This window comes from Sinohyriopsis cumingii, chromosome 1, assembly GCF_028554795.1.
Source record: "Sinohyriopsis cumingii isolate HCF-2022 chromosome 1, ASM2855479v2, whole genome shotgun sequence".
NCBI lineage: Eukaryota > Metazoa > Mollusca > Bivalvia > Unionida > Unionidae > Sinohyriopsis > Sinohyriopsis cumingii.
In genome coordinates this window covers 143,078,656-143,096,120 of record NC_142961.1, presented here as the reverse complement: position 1 = coordinate 143,096,120, position 17,465 = coordinate 143,078,656, and the positions used below count along the sequence as shown (strand labels likewise).

Sequence of the window (17,465 nt, the reverse complement as noted above, 5' to 3'; positions counted from 1 at the left end):
TCTGAGTATCTTTCAGAGAGTTCAAGTAATATGATTCACATCAGAAAGAGATGACGGTGTTCTGCTAACACTGGACACAAACAGTCTAACACGTACTAATATACAGTAAGTTATGATGACTCAACCAAGATGAACAAGGTGACCCAATTCAGAAAAACAGGGATTCTTGGCTTGGATCAAGTGGCTTGCTTTTGCTTTCTCTAGTATACAATGGAAAGCCAAAACTGGCACTGAGAGAAAAAATAAAGTCAAATGAAACTGAGCTGCCCTAAACCCGAGGGAACAAGACAGCTGTGAGCATTGACTAAAGTAAATTAAATTAAATTTTGCAAGAACAAAGTAAACAAAATTATAAAATTCACAAAGGATGCTGTAAGATTTATTTAGCTCTAATTTACCCTAACATTATTTCTGATGTCATGCACATTATGAATGTCACTATGATATCAACAATTGCTCAAGGGGGGTGGGGTGGATGAGGGGATCTGAATGTATCCACTTGATGTCAACAATCAGCAAGGGGGGGGGGGGGGGCAGGTTAAACTGTATTTTTCCCTGGCATTATCTATGCAGATAGAGTCTGGGTAGCCATGTACTAATGGATTGATTCTCTGTTAACCATTAAGACTCCAATGACATGTACTGACTTAAAAGTCCCCAAATTCTATATGTAATAGGCCTTAGTAATTGACTCTGTATCAAATGGATTATAGTCAACTTGGTAAATGAGCAGAGAGTAATTGTATGAGTTCCATTATACCAACCACCGATATACTGTATATACTTGCTTATAAGATAAGTCTAACTGCAAATTACACAGACCCAGATATATTATCGCATAATGTGCCAGTAGATCTGGATCTGTGCAGTTTATTTAGAGTAATTAGTAAAACAAACCACACAGAACCTGATCTGCTGATGCATTATGCTACGGCAGATCAGGATCTCTGTTGTTTTGCAGTTTGATTTGACTTATAAGCAAGTAAATATGGTAATGTCAAACAATATATAATTACCTCTCCATACAAAGGATGAATAACAGTGGTCCCTAACAGAAAGTCCTCAGTAGTGAGAAATTGGGCCTGGTCAGACCCCATTCATTTGTTTGTGTTTCATTACACTGGACAACAAATTTTTACAAAAGTCATGTTACTGAAATAAAATTAGTCAATTCTTATCAATTTTTATGTGCTGAACACGAATATGACAGTCAAATTGCAAAATTGGCTCTAGTTTTTTTGTAATCTGCAAGAAATTAATGTTTACATAACGAAATGCATTCCAATAGTAAAAGGTCAACTGTAATAGCCTACCTATAAAAAATCAAGTCATTGACTACATCTTAGATTTCTTCGCCTGTCTCTTGTACAGCTGTTCGGGAGCATCTCTGAGGAGTGTCCAGCAGTAGTCAGCCAGCATTGTAGTGGACCATTTTCCCTGGTATCTTTGTTCCATTGTTGCGATATCTTGATGAAAACGTTCGCCGTGTTCATCACTAACAATACCACAGTTGCTAGGAAAGAAATCCAAATGGGAATGAAGGAAGTGAATCTTTAGAGACATATTGCAGCCAAGTTTCTTATACTTCATCAACATGTCTTCTACTAGTTCCTTATAGTTTTCTGCCCTAACATTTCCGAGGAAGTTTGTAGAAACTAGGCGAAAAGCATTCCATGCTTGTTTCGCGTCACCTTCCAGCAAGTTGTTGAACCGGTCATCTTTGAAAAGCTCTCGAATCTGAGGACCCACAAAAACTCCCTCTTTAATCTTTGCTTCGCTGAGTCGAGGGAATTTTTCATGCAGGTATCGGAATGCTGGCAAAGTCCGGTCAGTGGCTTTCACGAAGTTCTTCATCAAACCTAGTTTGATGTGAAGGGGTGGTAGCAAGATTTTCTGAGCCTCAACCAGAGCTGGGTGTTGGATATTCTTCTCTCCAATGGCTACATTCTGCCTGTGAGTCCATTCCTTCCTCATGTAGTGCATTTCCCTTGCTCGGCTATCCCACTCGCATAAGAAACACATGTATTTTGTATATCCTTGCTGCAGTCCCATTAAAAGGGCAACTACCTTCAAATCACCACAGAGGTGCCAGCTGTACTTGTTATACTCAATGGAATTCAGTAGCTGCCTTAAGTTATCGTATGTCTCTTTCATGTGGACAGCATACGCTACTGGAATAGATGGAAGAATGTTTCCATTGTGCAAAAGCACAGCCTTGAGACTCAGTTTCGAAGAGTCCACAAATAGTCTCCATTCTTGTGGGTCATGAGTGATTTTTAAAGCATTCATGAGGCCCTCAATATCGGAACAGAATATCAGATTACTTTCCTTTCTGAAGAAAGGCTCCAATTGCTGGTGGCGCTTTCGATATGCAGTAATTGTGACATCTTCTTCTAGAAGATTCCATTGTTGGAGTCTTGATCCTAGCAATTCTGCCTTGTTCTTTGATAAGTCCAAATCACGAATCAGGTCATTTAGTTCTTCCTGTGTTATTCTGTGTGGGGTTGATGATGCACCACAGTGAAAATCTGGATCACTGCATGCTGATGGACCAGGAGAAGAACAGGTCGACTCACCTTTGTCTTCGTCAGATGAATCAAGAGAATATTCTGCTGGAGGTTCTGGAATAGGAAGTCCCTCACCATGTGGAACTGGTCTCAATGCAGACGGAATGTTTGGGTAGACTATTCTCGACTTCTTTCGCTTTGTTATTCCGCCGGAAAGAGGAGGAACCAAGCAGAAGTAACAGTCATTTAGGTGGTTGCTTGGCTCTCTCCACACCATTGGGACTGCAAACGGCATTGATGACCTTTTGCAATTCAACCACTGTGAAAGCTGTGTTGTACATGTAGCACAGCATATATGCGGAGCCCAAGGCTTGTCTTGGTCACCAACCTTGCATCCGAAGTAAAGATGATATGCCTTCTTCACTTGAGAATTGATACTTTTCTTCTGGTTGGCAAATGTCACTTCCCCACAAATATAGCAAAAATTGTCCGCGGTATTAACACACTTTCGAGGCATTACTGTTCTTTATTGTACGTAAATGGATAAAATAATAAGTTTTATGTAACAGTAGCTTGAACTGTCTCGCACAACGTCTAAAATATTTTAAATGCTGAACCTATCTGATTGGGCTTTATATAGTACACTGCTTACGTCAGCTTCAGCATCCGCCTGGCATTAGTATAATAGGCCTACACATGTATAGTACACTGCTGACGTCAACTTACTTCAGCAGCCGCATGGCATTAGTATTGCATTGCATCAGAAAATGATGCAATCAACTGTGGATGATGTGAGCATGATGGTATTATGCAATGTTACATCATTATTCCGGATGTTGCTGCAGTCCTACTGGAGAAATTTACACAGTGAAACATAGAAAATGAGGTATATGAATATCTTCAAAACGAGAGCCAATACAAATTTTTCACGGTTATATTCGTGTTCGGCACACCAAAATACTACAGATTAGGGCCTTTTCAAGTCAGTAATGATTTCACTGTTGACCAGTGTTATTGATCCTTTTTAATGATGGGCTTCGTGTCAAGCAGTACATTATTACTGATATGTTTCCTTACAATGGAAGCATAACTTTCTACGACAAGTCCTCTCTAGTGAGTGCCCTTCATATAATGTTGGACTGGTCATGGATCCCATTCATTGGTTAAAGTTTTTATTGTCACCTATTGTAAGAATCTAGATATAATGCCAAATGAGAACCTTTTATAATGCTGTTTGGCATAATTAAACGTCCTATTTTGTGTTATAGGCTTTGTAAGAATCTAGATATAATGCCAAATGAAAACCTTTTATAATGCTGTTTGGCATAATTAAACGTCCTATTCTGTGTTATAGGCTTTGTAAGAATCTAGATATAATGCCAAATGAAAATCTTTTATAATGCTGTTTGGCATAATTAAACGTCCTATTTTGTGTTATAGGCTTTGTAAGAATCTAGATATAATGCCAAATGAGAACCTTTTATAATGCTGTTTGGCATAATTAAACGTCCTATTTTGTGTTATAGGCTTTGTAAGAATCTAGATATAATGCCAAATGAGAACCTTTTATAATGCCGTTTGGCATAATTAAACGTCCTATTTTGTGTTATAGGCTTTGTAAGAATCTAGATATAATGCCAAATGAAAACCTTTTATAATGCTGTTTGGCATAATTAAACGTCCTATTTTGTGTTATAGGCTTTGTAAGAATCTAGATATAATGCCAAATGAGAACCTTTTATAATGCTGTTTGGCATAATTAAACGTCCTATTCTGTGTTATAGGCTTTGTAAGAATCTAGATATAATGCCAAATGAAAATCTTTTATAATGCTGTTTGGCATAATTAAACGTCCTATTTTGTGTTATAGGCTTTGTAAGAATCTAGATATAATGCCAAATGAGAACCTTTTATAATGCTGTTTGGCATAATTAAACGTCCTATTTTGTGTTATAGGCTTTGTAAGAATCTAGATATAATGCCAAATGAGAACCTTTTATAATGCCGTTTGGCATAATTAAACGTCCTATTTTGTGTTATAGGCTTTGTAAGAATCTAGATATAATGCCAAATGAGAACCTTTTATAATGCTGTTTGGCATAATTAAACGTCCTATTTTGTGTTATAGGCTTTGTAAGAATCTAGATATAATGCCAAATGAGAACCTTTTATAATGCCGTTTGGCATAATTAAACGTCCTATTTTGTGTTATAGGCTTTGTAAGAATCTAGATATAATGCCAAATGAAAATCTTTTATAATGCTGTTTGGCATAATTAAACGTCCTATTTTGTGCTATAGGCTTTATTATAACAGAATCTTGTTAGACCATACTGCACCATAAAAATGGCCCGACTTATAACGCCCAGTACTCTTATGACTATAAAGAACAGCATTACAAAAAGCAGCAATGATTTATATCAAACTTTATAAAAAAACAGATAGTAATTCCATCTTACATTTGTCTACCAAAACCAGTTTAAAAAAACAAACCATCTTTTTCAGCTAATAAAAACCAAAGTCACGCCTTTCTAACTGCTAATAACAAACCTGCATTAACACAAGCAGGACTTTCGCTCAAAACAATAGAAAGTATTCTAAACAAATGTACATGTAAATGCCAGGCATGGGGCTAAAGTAAAACTAACCTAGTATGTTTGACATATTGGCTACATCTAGGAATGAGCATCAAATGTTCACTTACTGATGATTAATTTCATCACATCCCAGCATCTGATTTACGAATAATCAATACATTTAATGTAAGAAAAATCAATAAAAATTCATTTGTTTAATGCAGGCTGAAGCTTCATCTTCTTATTGGTAATTTAGGTTAGGCAGTCCATAATTTTGACAAAAGTACCACAGATAGATACAATGTCTTGTGACCGTTTCCTTGTTAATGACCTTGACCTTCAAGATTGGGACTACTGTCTGATGACATGAGTAAAGTTGTATCAAAATATCTTCCTGGGCAAACAAGGCAAAGCCTAGGTGGCACACAAGCCACTGCCATACATCATTCCTTACTTTAACCTTGACCTTGAGTCAGGGTGCAAGACTGAATATGCCAGACAATCTGAAGTCAAGATATATAGAAGTCTAAAGTTTGATTACAATATATTCATTGGTTCAAAATAAAAACTTGAACAATGGAGGAAGTTACCAATTCATATTTCCACTGACTGCATAACCTTGAGATTGAAGCACTGGATGTGGCTTTGGCATGTGACACATTGTCCAGTCATAATATATAACTGGTTAATGTTTTATTAACATATCTTAGTGGTTCAAAAGTTATAATCCAGTCAAGGACAGAAGTCATAATTACATTTCCCTTTGCTGTGAGCTTCACCTTGAAGCAGGGGCATTGCTATGAAATGTGATAAACCATCTATATATGATGTACAACTGGATCAAGTTCAAGGACAAGGTTACAATGAATCTGATTATGAGTTCTACTATAACAAGAACATCTGACTGATGAAGGTGGTCCATGTTCTACTGATTACTGATATTCCCAATCCACGTAGTTTTAGTAACTTACTGGTGGCATAGCAACCATCCACAAATGTTGGGGGCTGGGGGGGTAATGGCAGACTCTGTGGTGGCCCAAAATTTCTATTAAACAACTCTTTTCTTGGGAATGTGACGCATATTAAAGTTCTGCTGGGGAGCCTAGAATTTCTTACCAAACTCTGCTCAGAAAGTTATCATTAGAAATGATATGTGGTATGTTCTGCATGAAGTTTTTCACTTTTATAAATGTACTGTAATTTGATTGGTGCCATGGCAGCCATACTGGATAACAGATCAGCCCCATTTTTATTTAGGACCAAGAAGACACTGTAAGAAGTCTTTTAACGAAAACTCCATCCTGATATGACCATCCATTCAGGGTGAGACATAATAACAAGATTTTTAAGATGGCCATTGTTGTAGCCATATTGGATGTACAAGCAGCACTATTTTCATCTAGGACCAACTAGACCATGGGGTGTATATGCATGTCAAGTTTCATGGCAATCTTCTGAGCAGTTTAGGAGAAGAAGCAACAGCAAATTTGTGCTAACATACAGATGAATGTCCATGACAGAAGATGGGCAATGGACAGCAGACCATTCCATGAGATTTTCTGTTCAAGGACCAGAACAGCTAATGAATGACTGTATCAGCCATCTTAGCACCATTTTCATAACTAACTACATACCATTAAACATCAACTGGTGAAAACCCCATGTGAATAGGGCCATCTGTTACGAAGGAATTGCAATAACATTGTCCAGATGGTTGACTGTGTCAATATGACCAGTAGCAATAGAATTTTCAAGACAGCAGCCATGGCAGCTAGTTTTGGATATCAGATCAGGACCATTTCATTTTGGACCAACTAAACATCACAAGAATTCTTTTATGAAATTTCATTTCTGTTGGACTTTCCTTTCCTGAGTAGCAATAACAAGATTTTAAAGATGGCAGCCACAGTGGTCATGATGAATGTGAGATTGGCACCATTTTCATTCTGGACCAACTAGACATCATAAGAAAGTCATTCAGTGTAAACCCCATGTTGATATGACCACTCATTCAGGCAGATGTCCATGATGGCCATTATTGTGGCCAACCTGGAAGTCCAAGTAATACCATTTTCATTAGGACCAACCAGACATAGAGATGAATGTGTAAAGTTCAAAGGTCATCATCTTTACTCTTTTAGAAATAAAATTTAAATCAGCATTTTATAGCTAGTATTGTGCTGATGTGCCACCCATCCATCCATCCATACATGATTTTAAACCAAGACTGACCTAAAAATTACTTTCATTCTACAATTTCAGTTTCAAGATCACTACAGGAAGCAGTTACATCCATTTCCTGTTTGATCTCAGTTTGTGACTGATACATGCATCAACAAGTTGGTAGACAAAACAAACCAAATTGCAAATAAAAATAATCAATATCAAATTATCTGGAACAAGCAACTGTGTGCATGGGGGTGGGGTGGGTAGCCTGCTAGTAAGGAAATATGGCCAGTGAATGGTGCTGTGTAGTTAATAGGTACAACCAATCTGTTAAATGATTGTCAACATTATTTTCCAATGAAAATGAGAAAGAACACTTGTAGGTTATATACCTAGGTGCATAGACTGCTTCTACTACTCATTTTCACTGGATTGCAATGATACGGTCATCAAATTTGTAAAATGACTTGAGCTTTTAAAATGTTGTGCTCTTTGGCCAGAAAAGGGAAGACTGTACTGCAGATGACTTTGCCCAGAAAAGGGAATACCCTAATGCAGATGGCTTTTTGGCCAGAAAAGGGAACACCGTACTGCATATGGCTTTGGGCCAGAAAAGGGAACAACATACTGCATATGGCTTTTGGCCAGAAAAGGGAACACCATACTGCATATGGCTTTGGGCCAGAAAAAGGAACACCATACAGCATATGGCTTTTGGCCGGGAAAGGGAACACCATACTGCATATGGCTTTTTGGCCAGGAAAGGGAACACCATACTGCACATAGCTTTTTGGCCAGAAAAGGTAACACTGTACTGCAGATAGATAGCTTTTTGGCCAGAAAAGGTAACACTGAACTGCAGATAGATAGCTTTTCGGCCAGAAAAGGGAACACTGTACTGCAGATAGATGGCTTTTTGGCTAGAAAAGGTATTACTGTACTGCAGATAGATGGCTTTTTGGCCAGAAAAGGTAACACTGTACTGCAGATAGATGGCTTTTTGGCTAGAAAAGGTAACACTGAACTGCAGATATATGGCTTTTTGGCTAGAAAAGATATTACTGTACTGCAGATAGATGGCTTTTTGGCCAGAAAAGGTAACACTGTACTGCAGATAGATGGCATTTTGGCCACCAGAAAAGGTAACACTGTACTGCAGATAGATGGCTTTTTGGCCAGAAAAGGTAACACTGTACTGCAGATAGATAGCTTTGTGGCCAGAAAAGGTAGATAGCTTTTTGGCCAGAAAAGGGAATGCTGTACTGCAGATAGATGGCTTTTTGGCTAGAAAAGGTATTACTGTACTGTAGATAGATGGCTTTTTGGCCAGAAAAGGTAACACTGTACTGCAGATAGATGGCTTTTTGGCTAGAAAAGGTAACACTGAACTGCAGATATATGGCTTTTTGGCTAGAAAAGGTATTACTGTACTGCAGATAGATGGCTTTTTGGCCAGAAAAGGTAACACTGTACTGCAGATAGATAGCTTTTTGGCTAGAAAAGGCAACATTGTACTGCAGATAGATGGCTTTTTGGCTAGAAAAGGTAACACTGTACTACAGATAGATGGCTTTTTGGCCAGAAAAGGTAACACTGTACTGCAGATAGATGGCTTTTTGGCCAGAAAAGGTAATACTGTACTGCAGATAGATGGCTTTTTGGCCAGAAAAGGTAACATTGTACTGCAGATAGATAGCTTTTTGGCTAGAAAAGGTAACATTGTACTGCAGATAGATGGCTTTTTGGCTAGAAAAGGTAACATTGTACTGCATGTGGCTTTAGCCTGAGTGGCCGAGTGGTCTAAAGCATCCACCATTTATACTGGCTGCCAATATAGCCTATAATGTGCTGAAAAATGGTGCTAAACCCTACAACAACAACAACAGCATGTGGCTTTTGGCCTGAAAAGGGAACACAATACACAGTACTACATATGGCTTTTAATTATCACATGCAGAGCAATTCATCAGTTGTGTTCACCAATATTACAAAGCAAGTTTGTAAAGAAGATAGTGGTATGTTAGTAATTACAAAAAACAACACCCCACAAATATGCCTAAAAGCTCGAATAATAACTTAAATTTTAGGGTCATGAAAGAACACATTACATTAATTTATTATCATGAATGCTCATTTATTTTTAAGCATCTCCAACAAATTTGACTTGATTCTTTACAGCATAATATGAATCCCACATGCAGTAAGGTGTACAAATTTCTTTCTTTCTTCTTTTTTCCTGATAAATTTTGCACTGTTTCTTAGTTCACTCAATATTTTAGGACATCACCTGTGTCCTATGCAAGTCTGGAATTCTCTGGTCCTTTAATGTCTGGTGGTTTTATCTTAAAAATAAGCAATATAAAAGAATTGCCAAATTTATTTATGATGCTTAGAGAGAAAATATTGCCAACATTTTGTAAGCTTTGATCTGACTTGCATTCTTGTTGCCTGCTGTAAACTTCTATATAATTCCTTGAGACAGCAAACATGCCAAATAAACATAGACAAAGTGTTGCTGGAGTCTCACATTACATTTATGATAAGGCAGATACCTGAAGTCAAAATGCAACAAAAATACAAATCAATATGGTTGCAATACAGTATGGTTGATGTCATTAGATAGCAAATTTGAGAAAGTATTTGCTGTATCCAATCTTCCTATTTGGTACTTGTGGTGCAAATTTATTATCTTTTTTGAGTCCAATTTTGCATTGCCAATGGTGTAATTTGATTAGTTATTTATGCCTCAGTGGTTGCATTTTCATTTTTCACCAAAAGGATCAAAGTCGTAACAATTAAGATTAACAGTTCTGCTGGAAGAAGCAGAAACTGAATACTGGCTGGTAGGTATCTTTTCCAAGAACTTCATTTCATGCAAAAAATGTATTCTTGATGCGCATCGATTATGGTAACTGTTGTCATCATTTCTCAGGTAAAAATAAGGTAACTTATTTACTAGCTATTTATCTGTTTCACAATTGTTTACAAACATCATTCACAAGCGATATTTCTGATAGCTTCATTATTCACAAACATGGCTTTAAATTCTCTTCTTTTGACACATATTGCATTTGTAACATTTGTTAAAAATGACTGCATTCTGAACCAAACTGCAAAACAAAAATTACAAATACTATGTTGCTCTGGATGTTATTTACAAAGATACATGTAGTAATCAAACAAACTGACCGACCAATTATCTTTCTGGGAGTGGCCTGAGATGAAAATATTTTTGAGTCCCCAAATAACTGTAATTGAAATTTTTACCCTAAAATAAAATAAAATAAAGATCCAAGTTGGAAAATCAAATCCAAGCACCTCTCCACAGCCCCCATTAAAAGGTCAATCCCTAACAAATCTGTGGAGAAAATGAAAACAATACTTTTCAGTTTGATCCAAAACAACCATTTACAAATGTACTGACACTTGTTTTTACTGTCAATGACACCCAAACAATGGCATGTTTGTTCATATACTGTAATTGACATATTAACCTGCATTCACAAATGTTTTATGATCAAGCCCTGTTAGCAACTAGCTGAGAAAATGTATCCAATCATGCATGAATGATGTCACTTCAATACTAAACACACACATAATTAAGCACCATATATACTGGTACTCACTAATAAGTCAGGTCCACTGCAAAATGCGTAGACCCTAATTTGCCATTGCATAATATGCCAGCAGATCTGGGTCTAAGCAGTTTTATTTGGTGTAATTAGTAGAACAAACAATATGAACCCTGATTTGCTGGCACATTATGTAACAGCCAATCAGGGTCTATTCTACAACCTGGTTTATCCTCTATTTAAATCATAGGTGTGGTGTTAAAAAATCACTTACCTGGCCTGCACCCTTGAGGAAGCTGCACATTTCTAACATAAAGTAACTGTGAAAGTCTGAATTTTCAAACATAGGTTCGAAACTGACTATAGGCAAAACTTGTTATGATGCTCGGAGTCCAAAGAAATAACATTGCAATATAAGCAGAATCATGTTAACAAATTTTTCGAAAAATTTCCCCATTGAAAATGTGCATTGAAATTTCACTGTCATCAGTTTTAACTAACCTCTTGATCATATAATGTGCTAAGGACACAAATAATTGGCTTTTCCAACAGCATGTATTTAGGTCTTAAAAAAAGAGGTCACCTTAAATAAAAAAATGGGAGCCATGCTGCTATCGCATTATAACATTATCATTGCATTATTTTTACCTGTATTATGAACATGTATGATTAGCTTATGTTATGTCCAGTTGTCAAACTTTTTGCTACTTGTGCAAGTCTATATCACTTCTTATCTGAGTCAGTTACTGCCATCCCTGTTAGCCTAAATTAGTTATTGTTGTTGTTGTTGTTGTTCTAGGGTTTAACGCCATTTTTCAGCACAGGATAGGCTATACATGGCGGCCAGTATAACTGGTGGAGGAAGAACCTTGGAAAACCCAGGGAAGAACCACCGACCCACAAGAAGTTACTGGCAGGCTTTCCCATGTACCCACGCTAGCCAAGCCTTGGACTCAAACCCACGCAGACAGAGGTGAGATGGCAATGATCCGGAACGGTGAGTGCTTTATACCACTCGGCCACTCGGGGCCCCCCTAAATTAGTAAAGACACTGTCTGGACCAGGCTGTCCAATGCCATATCAGTTAATGTTAATTATCACAAAACTTGCTTCTGGACATAAACAAAACTTGACAGCATAGATATGAAGAGATAAAAGTACCATTTTAAATGTTCTGAAGGCAAAGTAACAACCCAGGTAGAGATTTCAGTAATAAAACTGTGGCCCTTTTGTACATTCATTATTAAGCTAAATATTTAAAAACACATAACAACTGAATAAATTGGTCTTTACAAATCAAACTAAGATTTATTTGTAGAAACATATTTCAACTTTCTCAAATATATGAAGGAATCCTCATTTTTTTAAGAGTAAGGCAAGCGAGTCCTTGTGCAGAGACCTGACAGTTGTAACTAATGGCATCACTTGACACTCCACTTAGAGGACTCGTGGTACTAATTCAGATCCCATAAACACCTTGGTATAAAAAATTTGATAACTTAAAATTTCTGAGTGTTCATGATCAAGCTTATATTTATCAGTATCAACACATCCTTGAAGACAGCTTCTGTATAGAGAAAACCATATGACCCATGGCTTTTTTTAGATCTCAATATTGTATGTTTGAAACATGTTCTTTTAATACCACACCAAAGAGTCAGGTGATGATTTCAGTAACGAGTCTTTCTAATTTGAGTCTGTAAGAGGACTGAAATTCTATCAATAAAATGTCAGTTCTTTTTTTTTAGTTACAACTAGGATAAGCTCTCAAAAGATTATTTTTCTTAAAATCTTACTTTCATTATCAACCAATCCTGGTCAGCCAAACCCATATATACTCTATTTTATCTTCACCCATTTCCAGACTGGTTCCCATTTTTCCATATCATTAGTATCATGAGTCCTAGACCAGTCCACTTGTAAAATAATTTGTGCGTGTGTGTGTGTGATTTGGATTTTTAACGTAGCTTTAACAATTTTCGAGTCATATTGCTATGATGTCTGCAGTGTGGCCATTTATAGTGATGTTTAGCAATGAGGCATCATGCCGCAGGCATATAGCATGATGTCCCACCTAGTCACATTATCCTGACACCAGGCCAACCAGTCCTAACACTAACCTCTTGATGCTGAGCGCCAAAACGAGGCAGATGTTAGTATCATTTTTGTAAGTCTGTGGCATGACTCAGCCAAGGATTGAACCCGTGACCTCCTGAATCCAAGGCAGATGCTCTAACCACTAGGCCACCGGAGTGGTCAGTAAGATAATTTGTACTGAGCAGCAAACCGGCCAGAGGAAATGCAGCCAAACTGCACATTTATACTTCAGTTCTGGTACAGAGAGAAAAAAAGCAAGTTTATTAAATAGGTGCAACTTTTGTCATTCCTTCAAGATATCACACCACTAACTCAAATCAACAGCTGTTGCATCCTGCTTAAGACTAAGAAAATTGGTCATATTTTTAATCGGCTTTTTCCTGGCAAAGAATGCTGCATTAAACCCTAAATACAAAACAAAATGTTTACCAAGTTTACTTTCTTCAGTTGTTCACAGGATGATTAAGCAAACAGGTGTAATTAGGCTGGTTTTGGAAAGGTAACTTACACTGAAAAAAACCTGACATTTCATTTAAATGTACCAAATTATGCAACATAACCTAAGCCAATTTTATTGATATGCTGTATCCAAGTCTGTGCCAACATAAGATTGTCTGAACTAATGTACTGGATTTTATATGAAATGTGGAAGAATGATGGAAAACAAACTTATTTGGTGTACTGATGCAACTTTCACTGCATCTAACACCATTAAAAGTTCAAAACGTTTTATCAGTAACTGAACAATAAAATTAAAATTTTCTTTACTTTGTACCAAAATTTCCAGCTACATCCTTTCAAAATGGCGATTGTTAAATTAATATGTAAAACTGCATGCCTGTTGAGGTGAACCATCGATGATCCATGCTAGCCTTCAGGAAAATTCAACATTTCATACCTATTGTTCATTCTTTGAGTTCAAATACAATCATGACATTACTAACTGGTTTGGTTAATTTGTAGCTGCAATTGCAATGGGTAGCCTCTAAACACAGTAGTTTGATTTCGTGAACATACTGTGACAACGAACACAGTAGTTTGATTTCATGAACATACTGTAACACAGAACACATTAGTTTGATTTCATGAACATACTGTGACAATGAACACAGTAGTTTGATTTCATGAACATACTGTAACACAGAACACATTAGTTTGATTTCATGAACATACTGTAACACAGAACACATTAGTTTGATTTCATGAACATACTGTGACACTGAACAGTTTGTTTTTATGAACATACTGTGACACAGAACAAATCAGTTTGATTTCATGTACCTACTGTGACACAGAACAAATCAGTTTTGATTTCATGTACATACTGTGGCACAGAACAAATGAGTTCGATTTCATGTACATACTGTAACACAGAACACATTAGTTTGATTTCATGTACATACTGTGACACAGAACAAATCAGTTTGATTTCATGTACATACTGTAACACAGAACAAATCAGTTTGATTTCATGAACATACTGTAACAGAACACATTAAATCGATTTCATGAACATACTGTGACACAGAACAAATCAGTTTGATTTTAACTGTGACTCTTAATGTAATAAATTATAATTAACTGTAAAGTAACCATGGCTATATTGTACTTTCCAATAAAATATTGTTTTACTTGGGTAGTGCATCCTTGATCAAATTGACATCTATAAATTAATGTTGGAAAATAGAAAACCACCTTGTAGTTGATTAACACTAGGACAGAGAATCTGGTGCACCAGGGATCTACTGGTTGGGTCTAATTATCTAATAATTCAAGCTGTCCAGAAACTGAACCTATTCTACCACAAAGTGCCTGGACAATTTGGCCATAACCTTACATAAAATATTATGTGCTTGGAAACCTAGGTGGGGGAAATTTGACAATGAAGACATAACTCTTGCTTCATTTCCAGCATTAGAATATATCAGAATTTGGATATGCCTAAATGTAGGCGAAGAAATCTGTATAGGCTAGTTGGATTTAAATAGAACATTGTACTGGACACTGACTGGTACTCTGACATATCAAGATTAAATCTATGAGGATAGGCCTGAATAGAAAGAGTCTAGACCTAATTTTGATCCTTACTTAGATCTATACCTACTAAGACATGGAGAAAAACTGGGTCAAGACAAATCTTGGATGACCCAACTGTGTAATGAAGCAAACTGATCAATTTTTGTGTCCTCCACATTGTCCAGACTATTACTGATCAATTTTTGGGTCCTCCACATCGTCCAGACTATTACTGATAGGGTCAATAATCTCATCTATCCAACCTTGCTTATCAAACCTACGCAGAGAGAGAATAAAGTACTTGCATTTATCCATTAAAAACACACATCCAAGTGTAAAAGCAAGGACCCAGATCTGGTGTTTCACAATGTACCAGCAGATCAGGGTCTACCCTGTTTTTTTCCTCAAGAAATTGTAAAACAAGGAACAACACAGACCTTGATCTTGGTGAAAAGCTGCTTTCCCTGAGTATAATTTGCTCACGATTGGAATTCCAGATCTGGTTTTTTCATTCTGAAGATTTGAAGTGAATCACATACAGTGCATTATGGTCCAAAACATATGGATCATGGCAATCATGTATGCCGTATGGCTCTAAGAAATAAGGTACTGTATTGTAGAGACATAACTAGCAATGATCATCAGCATTTAGGGGCCCCTGGTGGTTGAGGTGTTTGCCTGTACAGATCACTCACATTTTACCTCTGTTCACAGCTATCATGGGTATGTGAAAAAGGATGCCAGCAGCTTCCCATGGATCAATGGTTCTTTATAGCCAATCATATGCTGAAAAATGGCATTAAAACCATAAAAGCCACCATGAACACAAACATCATCAGCAGTGACTTTTACAAATCTGAATGTTACTCCTGGATTTGAGAGTTGGGCGTCATTTAACTCATGAATTTGACAACTTATAAGACTTATACAAAATTAGACTACAGCTGCCTCGCTTGGCACTCAGCATTAAGAGGTCAGTCACAGTTAGGACTGGTTGGCCTGGTGTCAGGATACTGTGACTGGGTGGGACATGATGAATCATGTGTGCTGCATGATGCCCCAGTGTTTTACATCACTATAAACTACCACAATGCAGACATCATAGTGATATAACTGAACATTTTTTAAAGCTATGTTAAAATCCAAATTACACATACACTTTCATAACAATGTGATAACATTTGGCTCCATATCATAAACTGTATGTGATGATTCTGTACATATGTGATAGTTATGGTCTCAATATTATAAACTGTATGTGATGATTCTGTACATATGTGATATTTATGGTCTCAATATTATAAACTGCATGTGATGATTCTGTACATATGTGATATTTATGGTCTCAATATTATAAACTGTATGTGATGATTCTGTACATATGTAATATTTATGGTCTCAATATTATAAACTGTATGTGATGATTCTGTACATATATGATATTTATGGTCTCTATATTATAAACTATGTGATGATTTGTACTCATGTGATAGCTATGATATCTATATCATAAACTGTATGTGATGATTCTGTACATATGTGATAGTTATGGTCTCTATATTATAAACTGTATGTGATGATTCTGTACATATGTGATATTTATGGTCTCTGTATTATAAACTGTATGTGATGATTCTGTACATATGTGATATTTATGGTCTCTGTATTATAAACTGTATGTGATGATTCTGTACATATGTGATATTTATGGTCTCTATATTATAAACTATGCGATGATTTGTACTCAGGTGATAGCTATGATATCTATATCATAAACTGTATGTGATAATTCTGTACATATGTGATACTTATGGTCTCAATATCATAAAATGTATGTAATGGTTCTGTACATATGTGATACTTATGGTATCTATATTATAAACTATGTGATGATTTGTACTCGTATGATAATTACAGTCTCTGCATTGTAAACTGTGTAATGATTCTGTACATGTGATAGTTAAGGTCTCTATGTTATAAACTATGTTATGATTCTGTACATGTGATAGTTGAGGTCTCTAATGTAAACCGTATGTGATGATTCTGTACACATGATAGTCTCTATATTATAAAGTGTATGTGATATTCTGTACATATGTGATATTAATGTTTCTACATTGTAAACTGTATGTAATGATTCTGTACATATGTGATATTTATGGTCTCTGTATTATAAACTATGCGATGATTTGTACTCATGTGATAGCGATGATATCTATATCATAAACTATGTGATAATTCTGTACATATGTGATACTTATGGTATCTATATTATAAACTATGTGATGATTTCTACTTGTATGATAATTACAGTCTCTGCATTGTAAACTGTAATGATTCTGTACATGTGATAGTTAAAGTCTCTATGTTATAAACTATGTTATGATTCTGTACATGTGATAGTTAAGGTCTCTAATGTAAACCGTATGTGATGATTCTGTACACAATTGATAGTCTCTATATTATAAAGTGTATGTGATATTCTGTACATATGTGATATTAATGTTTCTACATTGTAAACTGTATGTAATG

General features: G+C 36.2%; 1 protein-coding gene across 2 annotated transcripts in view; it reads right to left on the bottom strand.

The window, feature by feature from the left end:
* LOC149808055 (uncharacterized) overlaps nt 1–17,465 on the bottom strand; it is a 147,232-nt gene that overhangs the window by 82,147 nt on the left and 47,620 nt on the right. The window lies entirely within an intron of this gene.